This window comes from Hermetia illucens, chromosome 6 (assembly GCF_905115235.1).
Source record: "Hermetia illucens chromosome 6, iHerIll2.2.curated.20191125, whole genome shotgun sequence".
NCBI lineage: Eukaryota > Metazoa > Arthropoda > Insecta > Diptera > Stratiomyidae > Hermetia > Hermetia illucens.
In genome coordinates this window covers 78,484,154-78,500,853 of record NC_051854.1, presented here as the reverse complement: position 1 = coordinate 78,500,853, position 16,700 = coordinate 78,484,154, and the positions used below count along the sequence as shown (strand labels likewise).

The following is a 16,700-nucleotide window of genomic DNA, read 5'->3' as shown; positions in this document are numbered from 1 at the left end:
CATTCTTTTCGAAAACCTGCCGAGGGATAACGTTGGAGGAAGCCCACTTTCTTACCACAGAAACACTGCAGTCGCACATAGAAGTTGTAATAAAACTAGAAAAGAGCTCACCAAGTTCGTTGTATAGCGTTGTACACCACATCACTGTCAGTCGATTTCAGAGCCTTAGTCTATAGTTCTCATTTTCTAGTGCGTCAAGAATTCTCTGCTGATCTGAATGAAAAAAAGTCGAGCTCCCATCTTTTCGTGGCTGTTCTGCCCTCAAAGGATAATGCAATTCTGAATGAAACTCGCTCTCACAAAAAAAAACAACAATTCAAATTGGACACTCCAGGTGCATAAGTACCATGACTGGTATTTCTTTTGGGAACTGTCACTGACCTTCTACTTAGTGGCGATAATACTTGTTAGAACGTGTTGCTTCAACTATATCATCTACCAATTCATACTTGTCCCTGAGACATAAACGAAAAGAGACAACATGTGTGGAAGTTTCTGGATGCAGGGAGGTTTTGCCTTCTCGACATTTCTGCTGGGTTGGATATATGGACAAACAAGGGCGCCGATTCTGTCATTAATTTTCATTAATTTAATTTTTGTTAGCTTGCAAAAGGTCTCAAAATGTTACACTACACCTATTTCAAGGCTCGATCGAGTGCGGAAAATCTATTGTGGCAGCATCTATGGTAGAAAAAGAAGACCTGGTGGAAGCTGCTCCAGAAGGAGCGATAATATACGGTAGATTGCTGCTGGGGATAACAAACTGGTGAACTCTCAATAAACAAGTGGGACTCCATATTGCACAAAAATTGGTCCATGAGGTGAAGACACTCTTCCGCCATACCGATAACAATTCAAGGTGACACGGTGGAATGGCTTAAGACTATTGCCAGACTGGGAGGGAGCAGAACTACATTTGCCAAGGATACAATATTAGGTACAGACAGGGTGACAATCGGGAAATCATCGAAAACCGGTCATCTAGATGTGGATGATATCAAGAGCAAACTGACATTGGATATGAGGCGTTATCCGACAGTGGGGGGAACTAACTATAAAGGGACGTACCCAAATGGAACAGGAACCTAGCCAGAATGATAGCAGACGTCCGAAAACTCACTAGCCGACAGATATTTAAAGCTGTAGCCTGACTGCATGAAAAAGGAAAATTGGGCATTTACCCAGAATGAGGATGGCAGACTACATTGGTTTCTCAATACTCATTTCGCGGGATTCTATTCGGTGGAGGATGGCATTAACTCTCTGAATGACACGCCAATAATAGACAAAAGGAGGTGGAAGGACAATCGGAAACAAGCAAAGGAGGTGTGTTCGGACGCTAGAGTAAGATGGATAGTCAAATTTCGCGTGTTCGTGCTGTATAACATACAGCATGATCTCACTAAGTTTGGTGGAAATCGAACTATTACTAACAAAGTTATAATACGTCAAAATTGTTGTTTCCTTGCAAATTCAAGACTATATGTCAATATCATCCGAAAGTGGATATTCTCACATAATATATGCATATATTACATGCTACGTACTAAAAAATACACAAAACGTTTCGTACCTGAAGCGTCCAGCTTCCGGTTTCCCGACTTGTCTATTTGCCGCAACGACCCCTTGTTGTTAGTTGTTCCACCACCAAAGCAACCATTCATATTCAGACTGGTTTATTCGACCTCTTCCGATGACATTCTTGGCTACATCAGGAGCAAAATCAGTAAATATCCGGCAGTTTTGTTTGTTTAAAACAAAACCGTTTGTATGTCTGCCTGTATCTGCCACACGCACTTTTCTCGGAAATGGTTACAGCGGTTGACACCAAATTTGGTGGAAAATTGAGAATTGAGAACGCTCACGCATACAGTGAGCGGGATCAACATACATGCAGAACGGGGGGTGTAAATATTTTTTTCATCAAATATAATCCTGTATGACATCAAATGAAAGGTCTTAGTTAGTACTTTAAGAAGCCCGTCTTAGTTTTGACATTTGTTGGAAAGGTGAGGAGAGCGAAAGTCGAAATTGATCATTATTTCAAGGACCCATTCTCAGAAACTACCTTACTGAAAAATCTGAAAATTCAAGACTTCAAGTCTCAGTATCACCCGAAAGTGTATATTCTCACATAATATATATACCTACTAAGTGCTAAGGGAAACGCCTGCTGAACCAACAACAGTTCTACTATCAAACCCTATCTCCACCTCCACGTGGTGGTCGCTGGGAGTTCTTTTTTCATGAAAAACTGTAGGCGGAGAAGGAAAGGCAATGCACTCTGCGTTTGCGAGGCAACTTTAGAAATATAAGCCTCATAAACGTTCACGCTCCTAAAGAGGAGACTGCAGGGTCGGAGAAGGATACCTTCTACGAGGCAGTTGAGTGGACCCTCGAAGCCTGTCCCAAGTATGATATCAAAATCAGGTGAGAGTGAATACTGAAGCCATCAGCAACACAGCCCTCCAGAACACCTATAAAAGGGAAATGGATACCGCAATAAATGCAGTCAACAGAGATCCTGGAGATGAAGCATCAACAAATGATCTTCACAACCACCTGAAGGACGTTATCATTGATACCGCCACAAACATACTTGGTCCCAGCCGCAAGAAAAGTCGCAACGGCTAGTTTGACGTTGAATATAAGCTAGCAACGGAACGGAAGAATGCCGCATACTGAGTAATGTTGCATTCTCGAAGAACGCGGGCACGCGCGGAGACTTATCACGAACTCCGTCGAGCGGAGAAGCGATTTCACAGACGGAAAAAGGAAGCCTGGGAGAACCAACAAGTTTGTGAACTAGAAAAATACAGGGAGCAACCGCAGCAGGCGCGCAGGCCTTATATACCTCGATGCTCATCCTACCGAGACAAACAGGGAAATCTGATTTCCGACAGAATGGGCATATTGAAGCGATGGGTTGAGTATTTCAACAACCAAAATATCGGCGAGTTAGAGGTCCCGCCAACTGAAGACAACGGACAAATGCTACCACCACCAAGCATAGAAGAATCAGTCCTTGCAATTCATCGACTTAAAAACCATAAGTCGCCGATAGAATTACGGCCGAATTGGCTAAATATGAAGGCGACCAATTACACCAAGTGGTTCATCAACATGTACAAGACAATGATCTTGCCAGTCCACACGTACTCCTTGAAGACTTGGGTTCTTAGCAAGAAAAATTGCAAACTCTTGGCTACGTCCGAGAGAAAAATCTTCGAAAAATTGTTAGCCCCTACATAAGAATGGATGATTTTGTAGCTTCTATAACAATATCACGACCGTCGGGTTGTGGATAGAATTCGGCTGGTTGCGGTGGGCGGGTCACCTAATACGCACGGATGAAGATAATCCAAAACGAAGACGTCCCTGCCTCAGATGGTGCAATGGCGTGGGTCACGACGCCATACAACTTTTAGGGATATTTAATTGGTGGGTCTCTGCGAAAAACCGGGATATCTGAAGTTCCTTATTAAAGCTGTCCCAAACAGCATACCGGTTTTTGCATCGTTGATGAGGTTGATTATTTCTTCTTGTCATCGGTAACTTTCTTGAAATTCCACTTAACCACACAAGTAAAGCTTCTTCTTCTTCTTCTTCAGTCTTTGTAGCGTTCAGAAGAGGGATCGGCTCGCCGTGATAGGTTTCGCCATTTTGTTTTATCAAAAGCCTGATTTGGATCCAATCGGGAGGTTTTTAAATCCCCATCAAGCGCATCAAGCCACCGCTGTTTCGACCGTTTACTATCGACTTCGATGTTCAGACCAATCTTGGCGAGTGAATTTTCGTTAGCCATACCATCAAAGACGCCTCTTTCGCTATTTTTCCACGATCTGTGCAACCCGATACCGATTGAAAATATCCTCAGATGTGATCAAAGTGTATCACACAACTAGCCCAGCGCAGCATCTTTGTCGCCATTACCGCAAGACGCCGTTGTCTTTTATAGTTGGCCAACAATCAGAGCCATAGAGAGCGACAGGACGGATGACATTGCGGTAAATTTTAGATTTAAGGCGTTCGTTGATACGTCGATCACAAAGAACACTAGTTGTGGAACGCCACTTCATCCAGGTTGCATTAATGCGTGAAGCAATTTCGTAACGCGCTCCATTAGCTGATAGCGTTGACTTCTGGGCAGATCACTGCCGCTGACAGTGATTGTGCCTGTTTCATGGGGATCGGTCGTCAAAAATTCAGTTTTGTTTAGATTCAATCTGAGACCGATCTGAGGCGATCATTCCATTTTTGGACAAGTTGTTCGAGATCATTTGTGCTATCCGATGCTAGGAATACATCATCTGCATAAAGCAGTCTGTAGGGCGCTGGTCATTGGATATCCCGTGTGACGGTGTCCATGACAAGAACAAAGTGGAGTGGTGACAGGGCGCTTCCTTGATGAACACGAACAGAGACACGAAGCCGTTTTGATACACCCGCCATACTTCGAACTTTACTTTTTAGATAGTGAAAGAGCAATTGAACCCAGCGCACGAGTTCTTCTGGTACTAAGTGTTATCGTAAAGCATACCAGACGAGTTCGTGCGGCCCACGGTCAAACGCTTTCTCTAGATCCAGAAATGCAATGTAAAGAGGGCGATGTTTCTCACGGTGTTTCTCCATGAGTAACCATATAGCGTGTATTGCGTCAGTAGTTCTGCAGTTTTTGATAAATCCCGCTTGATTCACGGTTATTTCAACGATTTCGCGGATACGGTTGTCAAGAATGCGTTCAAAAATCTTCATGGTTTGGGAAAGTAACCGAATCGGACGATAATTTGAACATTCTGCTGTGGTACTTTCTTGCCAGTGAGATGTTGTTCTTCCTTCCTGAATAACCCGATTAAAGAATTCACTGAGCCAGTGTTGGGTCCCAGCTCTCCGCTTTCCAGAGCTCAGATGCGAAGTCGATGCGGATCTCTCTCGCCATCCCGAGTGCCCAGTTTATTGTAAGGCTCGAGTGACAGCGACCGTTTTCTTTGCTTCCCGGTTGGCGAAATTTGCGAGTTAGCAGGCGTTTTATCGTCGAGAAATTTGTGGTGGAGGCGTTTCTTTTTTCACAGACCTTGATTTCAACATCATCATTCCAAAGCGAAGTATCTCGGTTGATATATCGCTTACCCGGCTTGGTGACCCCGAGGGTTGCAGAGGCCGCTTTGTGGATCGTGTCTTTCATTTGGTTTCATGATTCTTATACATTCGTAATGGTCGGCAATCGTACGAGTGAGACCGTTTCTTCTTTCATCTCACCAAATCGCCACCATTTAATGCGCCGCGGGCCAGTGCGTTCCTCGCGCTGCTTTATCGGTGACTTAATTCGCAGGACGGCAATCAATGGCCGATGTTGAAGTGCGATGGTCTCAAAGGGAACAACTGTGCAATCAGTGACAGTGGTAAAATGTTGGCGTCTTATGAGAATATAGTCGAATTGCGTTTTACTGCTCCCACTATAAAATGTAGGAAGGTGAGACAATCGTTTGATGAAGCATTTATTTATACCTACAAGGTCATGGGTGTCCGCAAAATCGATTATACGCTCACCTTCATTACGCGCTCCGAACCCCCTTCCCCCATGGCACATGTTACCATCTGCCTCTTCACCCACACACAGGTCGCCGGCAAAGATGATATAGTCGTCTGCAGGCACGTGACAAGTCTTTTCATCGAGAAGTTACCAGAAGGCATCTTTTTCGGCATCAGGTCAGCCTGTCTGTGGTGCGTACGCGGTGAAGAAGCGAATAGTGCGATCAGCTGATATAGTGGTGAGCTTCATCATCAAATCGTTCGACTTCTTTAATGGCATCACGGAAACCCTCTGAGATGGCAATGCCAACACGATATTGAGTGCGTGGGTTACCAAAATAGAGAAGTTTATAGCCATTTTTACAGCGTTTGCATTCAATGTCGCAGCTTTTGGTACTAGACCATCGGGTTTCTTGCAGAGCGCAGATATTAGTACGCCTTTTCCGAAGGGCTCTTGCGAGTTCCTCTGTCTTTCCAATTAGGGTACCAACATTTAGCGTGCAGACACGTGTTTGTTTTGTTCGGACTAACTTGCTTACGTCCTGACGCCGTCGGTGCGTCAAGAACCCTTCCTTGCCCATTTCTCGGCAGGACCGGGGCCATGATATGTTCATCACCATGTTTGTAACGACCAAGCGGTAGTGACGGAGGAAGTGATGATTTCGACGAGGATGATCGACAACGGCCATCAACATCAAACGTCACCGTCACTCGATCATTACTTTAAAATAATATCAGGCGATGACGGCTTTACGATTTCTTACCAGAGCAGAGGCAAATCGTCAGAAGCCGTCATCGCCTGACATTTTTGTAAAGTTTGGGTGCAAGCCCTAAGCGAGAGGTCGGTGGACCAAAAAAAGAGGGAGTAAGTTGCTCCCCATTTGGTCCGGTCCAGCATTAAGTTGATGCGGACTTAGAACCCCACAATTCTCAAAAAAATAAAATAATATAATTTAAATATTTTTTTAGTTTTCAAACACTATAGTTCATTTGAATTGTACTGTATCTTATACATGCAAACCTCCCTATAACAATTTTATTTTTGGATATTTGTGGGAAAACATAGATTTCCTATGAAAAACAGGGGTTTGGCATGCAAAATACATAGAGGCACTGAGTGCCCTAGAGACGAGATTATGCTATAATTACTAAGGAGGGCGTGAAAACTGCGATTTTCCCTGTAAAATACAACGGGGGCACTGAGTGTCCGAGGGACGGGGTTAAGTTGTAATGACGAGGGATGGGTATAGGATTAATGTGCAGTCCAAGATCTCACGCCGCTTGCTCGATTTGGATGATGGCAGACTGTATGCTTCGGGCTGTTCTTCCCATAATGACAATATCGTCACCATAGGCCAGTAGTTGGGTTGACTTGAAGAGGATGATGGTGCTTCTCGCATTTACCTGGACGCATGAGATGGCATCCCCTTGTCTTGGCTCGTTGTTGATGTTGAATGGTATCGAGAGTGATCCTGCTGCTTTTATCTGATCTCGCACATTGGCAGGGTCAGCCTAGTCAGTCTTATCAATTTCGTCGGGATACTGAATGCTCCAATGGCTGTGTAGAGTTTTACCCTGACTATACTGTCAAAGGCGGCTTTAAAGTCGATGAAAAATGATGCAACTGATGTCCACATTCCAAGAGTTTATCCATCGTTTGCCGCAGAGAAAAAATCTGATCTGTAGCTGATTTGCCCCGAGTGAAACCCCTTTCGTATGGGCCAATGATATTCTGAGCATGTGGGGCTATCCGGCCTAGCAGGATTATTATTATTATTCTGTTAAGGGAAAGTCGCGTCGCGTCCTTGAAGAACTATTGTGCCCCTTTTACTGGTTATAGTGTACCTATTGATCATAGTATCTGAAGGAAGCCTATAACCGTTAAGAACTTTAGTATGTTCCCTACCTCCAAATCTTTCAGCTTTGCATCTGATATTAAGTGTTCTCCTAGATGCCTCGACCTATTTTGCACAAGTGCCGGACACTGTCCCAGGACGTGTATAGAGGTTTCGTCATCCTCCTCACCTGCAGGCAATGTCCGTAGATATCCCTAGCTTCCCTAGGTGATAGTTCAGCCGGCAATGACCAGTGAGAATTTCCACTATGATTCGGAGGTTCTTTTTAGTGAGGTTTAAGCAACCCTTTGTGCGTATGGGTTTGTATCCCCCAATAAGCACCCTGGACCTCTCCATCCCTGGTAGGCCCGCCCAGTATAGTTCCCTCAACCGTTCCTCTTCATTTCTTAGATTAATAGCCATGAAACCGTTTCCGATTCCACAGAAGGGTTCTGGCCCGTGTAAAGGCGTCTCTGCTCCCTTCTTGGCTAGTTCGTCCGCTGCCTCGTTGCCTTCCAACCCAGCATGGCCTGGAACCCAAAGTATCCAGACCTTGTTGGACGAGCCGAGTGTATTCAGTCTCTCAAGACACTCCGCAGTCACGCTCTCCCAGTATGCCTTGTTACTCCAACGTGTTTCAAACTTTTTATAGAAGTGAAACCTCGTTGTCATGTTATCCCTTGGTATCAGTAATTCTGGCTACCGCCTAGAAACAATGTCAATTTGCCAGGCAGCTCCCCGCCTCACTCATACTACCGGCCATCCTGAATATTGCCCTCCTTGCATGCATCTGTATGTGCAGATGGAGAGGGATTAATCCCAGAAGGACCTCCAGGGATGCCGTTGGACATGTCCTCATTGCCCCACTGATACACACGCAAGCCAGCCTTTGGAGCTTATGTAATTCCCTGGCTTGTGTGCTGAGTTCGGAGCGGATAGCAGGGAATATCTTACAGGTAGTACTCAGCAACGTGATACCTCCACAATTGCATGATATCCCCCTCAGACAAATACAATACCAAAATGTTCGGTTATGAAGAATTGTTCTGAATCGTCCATGTGAATCCACTACCTCAGGAATTGTTTTGACGTTATTCATCTCAACATTTAGTTCAAGTTGTTACAAAAGCTGCCAAAATCACAACAGTAACCAAATCAGCGGAAACTTTCGTCGTGTTGACATACCCACAAAACCACAAGATTCAATATTAACTCGGAGGCAATCCCTGCTCCCAAAACAGCAATCGCTTGAGAAGAGATGGGGCGCTTAGGTATATTGCCCTTTTCGAATTCAGTGCTCAAAAATTTCAAAAATTGTTCTCTTCTTGCCACAGACCATGAAAGTCTCTTCTGAAAACAAAAAAAAACACAGAAAGACCCAGGCGAACTATATGAGGAGATCGAAGGTTTTTCTTAATTAAGTTTTCGCGAGCTCTCAAATTTACTCAAAAGTGAAAAATCTGAAGTTTCCTTGACAGACTTGCCTCCTTATGCAGCCGATGAGAAGTGCCTCCAACATTCCTCGTGTTTCCACCTACAAGAAGTCACTTGAACTCAAGTAGAAGAAAGCAGTCTACGGCACAATATCTCCCAACCAAAGGCCATCATTCGTCCGATGACCTCTTCTCCGCACGCCTTCATGCCATGGAAAACTTAACATTGTTTGTTTACAATTCACATGTTGTCATTTTCGATGCAATTTTCCCTTTGGAGGCGCAACGCTTGCGCAGAGTCCCTCACGAGCCCTTCGTTAAATGTGCCTCGGCCTCGTCGAGCCTGACCTCTGACGTAATACCGTTGGTTGCTCCCTTTGTGACTTCCCGGACCGGTTTTGTGGGACCAAAACAAGAAATTTGCATATGAAAATACAATCGGAGACGCAGAGCAAGCAACAAGTCCAGCAAACGAATTGGAGTGGCGACAACACTTCCACCGAACGACGGAAAAGTCTTCTCACCGACTGAGGCTGTGGTGGCCCCGGAAAGCAAATAATCGCCCAAAAAGGTACCTTGTGTGGTGAGCAATACAGGCTGCATAGATCACATCTGTAAGTGGGAAAGACGCCGTGACCGTGGTGGCTGATACGAGCCCTAATATTCAACCAAGTCCACATTAAAGTTTTTATGCTAATTAATTTTCTGGCAGAGTGGACACGGGCAGGGCAATCACCGCTACAATAAGCGAGCAATGCGCGACAAAACACCCAGTGAGCGGTCTCGGATTTCGCCCAAAAGTGACAATAAAACACGCTGGGCGATTACGCAAAAAACCGGACCTCATTCTGTAGAGGTTGCGGCACCAAGCAGGTAGGCAAACGGTCACAAACAGCTACAAAATTGTAAATCTACCGGAATCCATGAACATTTTCCCAGAATTATTGTGGAGTTTTCTTGAACGGCTCCGTTTGTGCGAGCAGATAGGGTCGCGGCGGGTCAAGGGGCAGCCGTTGACTGCCTCAAGGCAGTGGGAGAGTCCTCGGCATTCAGATTTACCTCGATGGCAATACAATTGGACGTGAATGCGTTGACGGCAAGTGATCCCACCGCCTACCAGGCAAATATTGGAAAAAGGAATGTCGAGTCCTACCTGGGTTCTAGTAGCCGGGAATCAACTGTAGTCCCTTCGGCAGCACTCACTGGCTGACAACACTTGCAACAATAACAACACCACAGAGCGTCGGCAGTAGTCACAACTCCTGCAGGACACAAGCAATTTTCGCACTCGAATCCACTTCAACTTTCCTGCGAGGAATTATCTGTGAAATCACAACCTCCCACACTCACGACTTTTGCCTTTTCACCTGTCACCTGTCACTTTCCACGGGAGCACAATGACGTTTGGCCGTTGACAAAGTCAGCGGCGGCGCACACCTGGATTTCGTGCCAGGAGAGCGGCGGGTGCACTTCCGTGATCAGAATTTTCCACTTTGCGGGCCGTGATTCGCGTAACGCTCTTGCGGGCGGAGAACACTAGACACTCGCCTCGGTCTGATTAGGAGCCGTGCACGAGCCAATGCACAGAATTGCACGCACGACAGTCCACCGCGACAAGAGGCAAAACTACCAGAAAACGTCTCGAGAAAGCTCGAAGTGATTGGAAAGGAGTTCGACAAGGGAATTCCACTGCGCCACGATGGCGTGTGTGAATTTCTGTTCTGCTCCAGAGAACGGCACAAAAACAAATCCAAATGCACGATATCCACGCGAGGAAACCAACAGACGACACTCTCGCCACGTTCAGCGGCACTCAGAAAACTGAAAACTGAACGAAAGGTGCAGTCGGAGCACGGCTGCGCGGCCGCCATTCAGCGCGCACAATCCCCGCCGCCGCGGCGCTAGCTGCCGGCTGAACTGCTGAATTCGCGTAGCGACGAAAACACTAGAAACCGATTTCCGATGGAGGCAGCTCGTGGTTCAGGCGCCAGTGCTTCGAGATTTTGTGGGAAATATATCAGAATTCGAGGGAAATTTTGCGGAAAAGTGAACAGGTTAAGTTTCTATTGCGGTAGCGACACGATGGCAACGAGTATCAAATTCAAAAAAAGGTGGAAGTAAATACGAAAATAGAGCTGAAAACGGAACGGAAGTCCCGGTGTTGATGGCTAATAGGGGTACAGGCTATTGATGTTCCCTGATTGGAGTCTTTCGTTTGTGAAGTACACGACCACCATTGGATCCGATGCTACAAGTAGAGCCCTTGCTAAAAAGATCGGTGGGTCACGTTCTCATCAATGTAAGGGCGTAGAGGAGTCCCTTACAAGAAAAATATTCATTGAACGCTTTTTGGTGGTTGGGCGAGATATTTGCACGGGTTAGGCTTAGAGAGCTTGATCATTTGAGAGCAATTAGTTTGCATGGCATGAAAGTGAAACGAGTAACAGAGGTCAAATATTTGGGAATCACATTAGACTAAGAACTACTCTGGAAGACAGATTGAAAACAGATCCGTAGTAGAGAAAAAATGGGGATGGAGCACAACAGCCAGGGAGCTACACAAACTTCAAGGATTGACTTGCGTATTTATCAGTGGGCCAATAAGAGCTTGCACAACGTCATTTCTAGAAGTCCTTCTGGGATCGACTCGTTTCCACCTGCACATACAGATACAGGCAAGAAGGACGATGTTCAGAATGTCCGAGAATAGCAGTCACACGGGTAGCTGCCTAAATCGAAGGAAGATTGATATTTTTTACAGGTGTCATCTCGCGTTACTGATATCAAGGGATAGAACATAGAATACTGGTTCCAAAGACAGGTAAAGACCTGTGTAGAGTTGCCAGATCTCCCATCAGGTGCGATCATTCGTGCGGATAAGGGAACGATGGGTCGTGCAGGCCGAGTAGGTGGATAAAAATTGGCTATGGGAAGGACACCCAGAAATTAAACTAAATATGAAGAGCGAGAAAGGTAGTTTTTCTTACGGTGCAGGGAAACCAAGTACCGGCGGTTTTTGGGAGTGGACAAGCGAGTTGCTGGCCGTCGATATCCAGTGACCGCAGTGCCCCAGTAGTGGAAAGCTTGGCTACTTTCACATCATATGCTGCAATTGATCTTAATGAAGTTGTTTTTTTGGAAGTAGAGTAAGTGAATGCGTTTACGCACAGAGAGTTGGATTCCCACAACAGAACGCTGTCGCACTACCAACCAAACACCTTCCTGTCATCAGAGAACTAGCTTGGAACCGTTTGACAGATTATTTCGGGCTATCCTCCCCGCTCTCTCGGCTTTTGGAGCCTTCAAATAGTGGGGAGGGGAGGAAGGGAGTTGTCAGTTTAAGGAACTCCTTACCGTCCGAGCCTTCCACTGGTCGAGTTCAATCTTCTTCTTCTTCACAATAAGAAGAGCCCGAACATAATGCCCAATACGATTCCAGCTGCCAGCGCTCTTCAGCATCTCTCTGACAATTTTGTGTGCAGGGAGCTCCCCTGTGTCTGCATAAAGCTGTTGACGAAAATCGTTCCACCTCTCGCAAGAGAAAAAGGTGTGTTCAGCGTCGTCCACCACTCCATTGCAGAACACACAATCAGGAGATCGCGCCTTCCCAATCCTGTACAGGTAAGATTAAAAACCTCCATGCCCGCTCAGAAGTTGGGTGAGGAAATAATAAATCTCATCGTGCGTTCTGTTCAACCACGGGTCTAAATTGTCGATGAGTCGCGCAGTCCATCTGCCCTTTGGCTCATTTCGCTAAGAAAGTTGCCACTCGATAAGGGTGCGTTGGCGTTCTTCACGGGTACCTCGGCATTCAGACTTATCTCTTATCTCTTATATTAACGCGTTAGATACTTTGCGTTCCTTTGTAAGGAGGGCAACGGGGATCACTCCCGCAATCACCATCAAAGCCACTCGCAAAGCTCCCCGCCTCTGCACTTGAGCAAGGCGCTTGCGATGCGCCTTCTTGTCAAGGGCATTAGCTTATGCCTCCGCGCGATAGAGCAGAACTCCATAAGAAGACGTCTCCTAGTAGAGATATAGAGCCCCCAACATTCGCCATCAGCCGACTTAAGGCCGCGACTGTTCCAGAGGTCCGGCCCCAGGATAGATCCCTGTGCTACTCTTGACGTGACTTCGATCCTCCTTTAGCCCTCTAGCGTCTTATAGAGCAGGGAGCGGTCTTCTAGATAATCCCTCAATATCCGCAAGAGATAGCTTGACACGTCAAATGAGTTTTCTATTGTGCCTAGCATATCCGTCCATCTTACGGAATTTAAGGCATTTCTGACATCAAGCGTTATGAGGAGCACTATCCTTCGAGATCGGCGGCTGTGTGCCTCGGCTCGATGAAAGACATCTACCACCTCCATAACAGTGTGGCAGGCGGCCACGATCGGTGTTCTCCGAGGCGGAGGTTGTCTTCCAGCAGCCGCAGCAATCCCAAATCTGTGAGACCCGATCTCCTGTCGAAGACCGGATCACTTGGGAGTCTTGGGTTCTCCCCGTATACCAGGTCCGCGGGGCTGGTAGCCAACTCCTCTCGGCGGGCCGCCATGGAGGATACCGATGATGGATGAAGTAACAAAGTAAAGTAAATTTCGAATTTTATTAACTCCGCTGCGCCACAACAGTATCCACTGTGGATATCCCTGATCTGAACCCGATCTGCCTTGGGGATAAGTTAGCAGCAACGCAAATCGCTGCAGCCCTGATGAGCTCCTCTAGCGCTTTCCCGGCTGTGTCAAGTATATACAACGGTCGGCATGCAGACGGGAGCTCCGGGTCTCCTTTCCCTTGCGGATCAACGCGAGTCTCGCCACTTTCCAGCAACAAGGAGAAATGCCCTCCTTCAAGCAAGCGTTGAACGCCTCAAGCAGCAATTCTGGTCGTTGGCGTAACACCGGTTTGTAAACTTCCGCCAAGATGCCATGAGGACCTGGTACCTTCTTGCGTTTCATAGTGAGAACCGCTTCTTCGAGCTCCCTCATTGTGAAAAGGGGGCAATCCTCGACGCTTTCCGCGCTATTTACATCAACCCGTACAGGATGTCTGGGGAATAATGGCCGTAAAACCCCGATTTTCCGGGAGACAAGCTTATAGCCAATAGTCCTCGTTCACGTCGTTGACAAGGTTCTGCCAGCTAGGAGTTTTGATTTTATTTATAGCGCTGCAGAGTCTTTTTTTTTCTGATCTATACCGTGCAAGGTAATGGTGATCACTTGCTGAGAAGTCTTCTAGGACCAGAGATTCCAACGTAGAAGTGATGTCAGGAATGCTTCCTTCACAGCCTGGGCGCTGAAACGTTGGCGTGGATCCGGTGTTTAAAACTACGAGCCCAGTTCTCGCCATCATTTCCAGAATCCGTTCCCCTCTGGAGTCTGACTGATGCATGCCCCATTCACGGCGAGCTTATGGCCTCGAACATTTACATTACATTGGTTACCTCTGAACATTCACGCTTTATCGTCTATAGAAGGAGATGCGCTCCAATAGTTCCTCCAGTTCCATTGGCCCGTTTTTGGCGCCATTGCTGACGTTCCTCTGGAGGAACGTTACCGACCGCATACGCTCCACCACTGCTACGCATTTCCTGATGAGCCTTTCCTCTTCGGCTCTAGCTAGAACGATCGATTGAACTTACATTCGGTTTGTGTCCGAATCCATTTGCTCAGGACTAGCGATTCTGGCTGAGTTTTCTTTGGGAACATACTGTAGTACTGTGGAGTTGCCATCTCCCCACGGTCAGTCGCGCCACTTGATAAGGTTTCCTCTTTATTTGGACGCCCCGGTGTAACATTGGGTATGTCCGCCCTCGCTGCCTCTTTCGCTGTTCTTTCTCCTTCCCTGTTGTTTCGTCGATTTTTTTATTAATTTATGTATGTTCTCCATTAAAAACTAACCAGTGCATCGTGTGCAAGGGAGCGGGCCGCAATAGTCAGGAACGGGTGTACCCTCGGGGACACAGCTGTACCCCAGTTGCCTGCGGCCTGACCTACGCTTAGCTGATCCCGGAATTCACGGACGAATCAGCGCTCGCTCGTGGCAACGCGGTCTACTGAAACCGGTTCAATGCACACTACCCGACCAGGGTCCTGAAAGGGCTGGCGCCTGATACACGTCACAACTACCACCATGGTACAGCTACGTTCACATCACCCCGTCGACGTCGACAGAGAGTTGTCGGCGGCTGCGGAAACTCCCAGTGTGCCCCGGCGTGTATCGGTCATTCGCAGTTCGTTCTTCACCGAGAAGCTTTCTCGAGGCTACTACCTAGGACGTAGGTATACTGCCAGCTAGAGGGTCAGAACTACTTACTCGGGCACCTCGGGGACGCCACACGCCGTATCGTAAGCGACCCGTTAAAGGTCGCTAACGACCTCTGAGGGGACGACCATTGGCTGTTTGCATTGACCCGAGATATTTAAATGGCTCAGTTTTGGGCAGGTCACTGCCGTTAACAGAACTGAGCGATTTAAATATCCTGTGTCAATGCTATCAGCCAATGGAGAACTGCATTATGCTCCTCACATAGGGGAACACAAAACCTTTTATACCTGAAGCGCCAAGTTTTCCGACTTATTTCAATATATTCACTGCGTCTAGGATCTTAAAACCCTTTTCCTCTTCTACAATGTCGCCTTTTTGGCGCGTTGGGTGGAGCCCTCTAGTCATAAACTTGAGAGGCCTGTTGTTCTTGTCTTTATGCGTGTATGATTTTTTCCATGTTCAGGCTTTTCGATAGGGCTCTGTAGTCATCTGCGTTTACAGTATGTACATTCCAAACATTGTTTCGAGCAATTATCGAGTACTCCTTTATTATGACTGCCGATAGGAGGCTTTTAACTTTTTGGTGCTATATTACTGGTTGGTTTTATATTGTTAAGTTTTCCTTCCTTTTGTGTTAATGATATTTTTTTTGTTAGTTGGGTTACGTTTTTAATCGATGGTGGTGATCTTGTAACTCTCGAATTAATACTAAAAAGGTCGATCAAATGCAATAAAAGGTCCTCTCCAAAATCCGTAGGACCGATCTCCTGAAATGGTGGATTTTCCAGTACAACTGGTTTGCCACCTGGGGTATATACTCCATTGTTTTGTTCCATTACATATGGGTGGGTGCAATTTATACCTCTTGCCAGGCTCAGCGGTCTCTGTATTAGAGGGTGCGCTGGAACGTCGCTCACGTTTGTTCACCACACGACGATTGTCTAATGGTTACTCAGGACCACCACTGGGAGGTGTGAATCGATTTGATCCAGACATGGACAATGATCATCACTGGCCTTTCATCATCATCATCACCGGGGCAACAACCGGTATCCGGTCTAGACCTGCCTTAATAAGGAACTCCAGACATCCCGGTTTTGCGCCGAGGTCCACCAATTCGGTATCCCTAAAAGCTGTCTGGCGTCCTGGCCTACGCCATCGCTCCATCTTAGGCAGGGTCTGCCTCGTCTTCTTTTTCTACCATAGATATTGATTGCCCTTATAGACTTGCCGGGCTGGATCATCCTCATCCATACGGATTAAGTGACCCGCCCACCGTAACCTATTGAGCCAGATTTTATCCACAACCTGACGGTCATGGTATCGCTCATAGATTTCGTCGTTATGTGGGCTACGAAATCGTCCGTAGGGGGCCAAAAATTCTTCAGAGGATTCTTCTCTCGAACGCGGCCAAGAGCTCGCAATTCTTCTTGCCTTGTAAGCTGAAATAGGCTCTGTTGGCTGACATAAGGAGTCTCAAGATCATTGTGTTGTACAGTTAGAGCTTTGACCGCGGAACAGTTTTTGTAAGCTAAAATGGGCTCTGTTGCGTTCGCTGCAAACAACCTTGCGCGGATTTCATCATCGTAGCTGTTATCGGTTGTGATTTTCGACCCTAGATAGGAGAAATTAT

General features: G+C 46.6%; 1 protein-coding gene across 1 annotated transcript in view; it reads right to left on the bottom strand.

The window, feature by feature from the left end:
* The window catches only part of LOC119659140 (uncharacterized protein CG43427), a 501,449-nt gene extending 490,828 nt beyond the window's left edge, over positions 1-10,621 (bottom strand). Inside the window, exon 1 of the mRNA XM_038067074.1 lies at positions 9,954-10,621. The gene's annotated coding sequence lies outside the window, so the exon portion shown is untranslated. The remainder of the gene's footprint in view (positions 1-9,953) is intronic.
* Positions 10,622-16,700: the final 6,079 nt, after the last annotated feature.